This window comes from Temnothorax nylanderi, unplaced genomic scaffold (assembly GCF_030848795.1).
Source record: "Temnothorax nylanderi isolate EJ_2023f unplaced genomic scaffold, tnyl_v1.0 TNYL_tig1016_pilon, whole genome shotgun sequence".
In the NCBI taxonomy this organism is placed as follows: domain Eukaryota; kingdom Metazoa; phylum Arthropoda; class Insecta; order Hymenoptera; family Formicidae; genus Temnothorax; species Temnothorax nylanderi.
Genome location: NW_027250078.1, coordinates 12155 through 15976, shown reverse-complemented (window position 1 = coordinate 15976; position 3822 = coordinate 12155). Strand labels below are relative to the sequence as shown.

General features: G+C 29.2%; 1 pseudogene; it reads left to right on the top strand.

The window, feature by feature from the left end:
* The first annotated feature begins 410 nt into the window (after positions 1-410).
* LOC139786355 (uncharacterized) lies at positions 411-3290 on the top strand (annotated as a pseudogene).
* Positions 3291-3822: the final 532 nt, after the last annotated feature.

The window sequence follows — 3822 nt, the reverse complement described above, 5'->3', positions numbered from 1 at the left end:
TTTTGTATTTGCTATTACTTTCCTATATTAGCAGGCAAATTAATTAGTTACTATTTACTTATTGTTAGTTACTAATTAGCTATTTATGTAATATATATTATTTGTATATTTATTATGTCATAGATGTATCTCTTAATTCAATATTGGATAATAGTGCCGAAAAACAGTTTTCTTCAACTTCCTGCAAAATTCAAGAAATGGAAACAAACAATGTAAACGAGTTGTGCCTTCAAGAGAATGATACTGAAATACAAGGTATTAGAGTTGTATTATTTTGTATTTGCCATTACTTTCCTATATTAGCAGGCAAATTAATTTATAGTTACTATTTACTTATTGTTAGTTACTAATTAGCTATTTAAGTAATATATATTATTTGCTTATTTATTATGTCATAGATGTATCTTTTAATTCAATATTGGATAATAGTGCCGAAAAACAGTTTTCTTCAACTTCCTGCAAAATTCAAGAAATGGAAACAAACAATGTAAACGAGTTGTGCCTTGCTCAAGAGAATGATACTGAAATACAAGGTATTAAAGTTGTATTACATGTTGTTATTTTAATTTGTATGATTATTTTCTAATGTGCTTATACTTATTATTTTATATTTTTTTTCTTGAAATAGAGAAAGATTTTGAAAGTGATCCTGATTATGTACAAAGTGAATATTCGTCAGCTGCGAGTGATTCTGAAGAAACAGAGAAATCAGAACATGAAGATAACAACAAATGTAAAGAACAGATTTCTAGCACACAAAATAATGATTCGACGATATCTACAGGCATGGATGTTAGTAATATTGAGGGGTGTGAAACTCGGCAAGATGAGCAAACGGTAGTACCTACAAAACGTGCTGGCACAAAAAAATATATGTGTGTGTTCTGTCACAAAATGCAAGCAAAATTGCTCGACATTTTGAATTAGTCCATTCTAAGGAACCTGATGTTCAAAAGTTTAAATATTTACCTAAAGGTTGTAGCGAAAGAAGAAAGATCATCGATACTTTAAGAAAAAAAGGAAATTTTAAATTCAACATTGAAAAACAATATGAAGGTCAAGGTTTTATTCCATGTAGACGAGCAAGAGAAAATCAACCTAAGATTCTTAACAATTATTTGGCATGTGGGAATTGCAAGGGTCATTATTTAAAATCGACAATAAGACATCATTTCAAAAATTGTACAGGTCGGAGAGGAGAAAAAAGTCGCATCGTTAAAGTAATGGGTCGGAGGATAGAAGGCAAATGTCTCAAAGAAGCTGATGAGAAAGTACGGCGAATACTATTACCAGCAATGAGATCTGATGACGTAACGCGCAATATTCGTTACGATAGTTTATTACTATTATATGCAAATTTCCAGTGCAAAAAATATAGGCACTCATCGCATCATTTACAAATGATTCGAGCTCGATTGCGGCTTGTAAGTCGCCTATTGATAGCGATGAGAAATATTAATAATGATATAACGTCTTTTACTTCTATTTACGACCCAAAATATTACGATACTTTTTTAGATGCCGTAAATATTGTTGCACAATATAACAAAGAAAAAGATACCTATGAAAAGCCTGCCATTGCATCTAATCTTGGTACTTACGTGAAGTATATTGGCGAACTTTTAATAACAAAATGCATAAAAGAACATAATGATAGCACGAAAACAAACGCGAAAAACTTTTTAAAGCTATTAACCGTTGATTATGGAGCAAGTGTTAACAAAACCGTAGTCGAATCTCAAACTCAATTTAGAAGACAAAAAATTACAAAACTTCCTACAATGGAGGACATACAAAAATTGCGAGCTTATCTATTAAAAGTACAAAAAAAATCGTACAGTAATTTGAAAAGGAAATTTTCATTATCTGCTTGGATTTCTCTTGGAGAAGCTACTTTGACATCAATACAGTTATTTAACCGCCGCCGGCCAGGAGAAACTGAGCGAATATTAATTTCTGATTTCAAAAATTACGAAAGAATTAATGACAATATCGATACGTTCAGTGGATTATCTACAGATAAAAAAGAACAGGCACAAAAATATGTACGCTTTTGTATACGTGGAAAATTAGGAAGAACTGTTCCTGTAATACTAGATGAACTAAATTTGGAATGTGCACAAACGTTTTTACAGTTAAGAAATAAAGCCAAAGTACACTCGAAAAATCCTTACTTATTTGGTATTCCAGGACATGATAAAATTATTGATAGACATTTATGTGCATATCGAGTCATGTTGCGTTTTGCTAAAGAGAGCGGAACTGAATTTCCTGATACATTACGTGGTACTACACTCAGAAAACATATAGCCACTATGGGAATTACTCTTAATTTAACGGACAATCAGATTACAGATCTGGCCAATTTCATGGGCCATCATGAAAAAATTCACAAGGAAGTATATAGAAAGCCAGTAATAGTTAAAGATATTACAGAAGTCTCACAACTTCTAGAAGCTGCACAAGGCGTGAGAGATGCAGCGAACAATTTGATTGATGAAAGCGACAGCGAGGCTGAAAGTGATGTAAGCACGGAAATCACAGAGAATAATGAAATATCTGAAGAAATTAGTTGTTTGCAACAATCAAGTGATAGTGAGTATAAAACTTATTTTTAAAATATACAGATCGCTTTTTTCTGATTTTAACATGTTTCTAATGCAGGTTCATTATCTATCCCAGTGTATAAAAAGCGTACCCAAACTGAAATAAAAGCGGTACAAAAAAAACGTAGATCAGGAGGTAAGGATCTAATTTACCATGTACATTCGACCAATAAGCCAATAATGTGTTACTTGATATTATAATCACAAAGTAAAAAGAATTTATGTATGATTTGTGAAAATGCGTTTAATTTTTTTTGTGCAGATGCATTTACGGCACCTGTTAAACGATCAACTTGGGAACCAGATGAGATAAAAGTTGTATTAGACGCATTTGGAAAAAAATTACAAACTAATACACTAATAACTGGAACAGAAATGCAGAATCTTATATCTAGTACTCCGTGTCTGGCTAATAAAAAACGAACAGTTGCACAAATGAGAACATGGTTACACACGTATAAAAAGAAATTAAATAATCGTAATAATCGTAATAAAAGAAAATAAATAAATTTAAAACTATCTATCACAAAAATTATCACAATATTTTTTTACATTTAAAGAAATAATTCAATATTAAAACTTTAATTTGGACTTCAATTAAAAATAAATCCTTACGTTTGATTTTCATATTGTAATAATTATAGTTTCTATGTCTGTTGCTTTTTAAGTTTACAAGAAACATTGCACGAGGTGAATATTGACACTTTAATTTAAACTTTAATTAAAAATAATTACATGTGATTTTCATAATTTGATAATTATTGTATGATAATTATAATTTTTATGTTCGTTGTTTTTTGAGTTTAAACGTTGCACGAGATAACAGACTGAACTTTTAATTTAACGTATTTTAAATATAACGCAATAAGCTATATACTATAAGAGAAAATATTTTTATTTAAGATATGTTTTCTGTATTGAAAATACGTTAAAAAGGCACTATAAGATAGATATGTTGTATAATGTAGACACAAGATTTTTATGAAGATTTATTTTGTAAAAAAGTTTTATGTTTATATATTATATGTATATATACATATTATATAATTTAAGTTACTTAAGTGCCATATATTTTTCATAAGTTTAGTATCTTTCATTTATTATATTTTTTATTAGTAACATATATAAGAAGAAAGTGTAGCGTGTTTTTATGCTTATTTTCATTTTTTACTGTAATCTTACTTAATATCTTTATTAAAAATGTTGCAAAATAAAA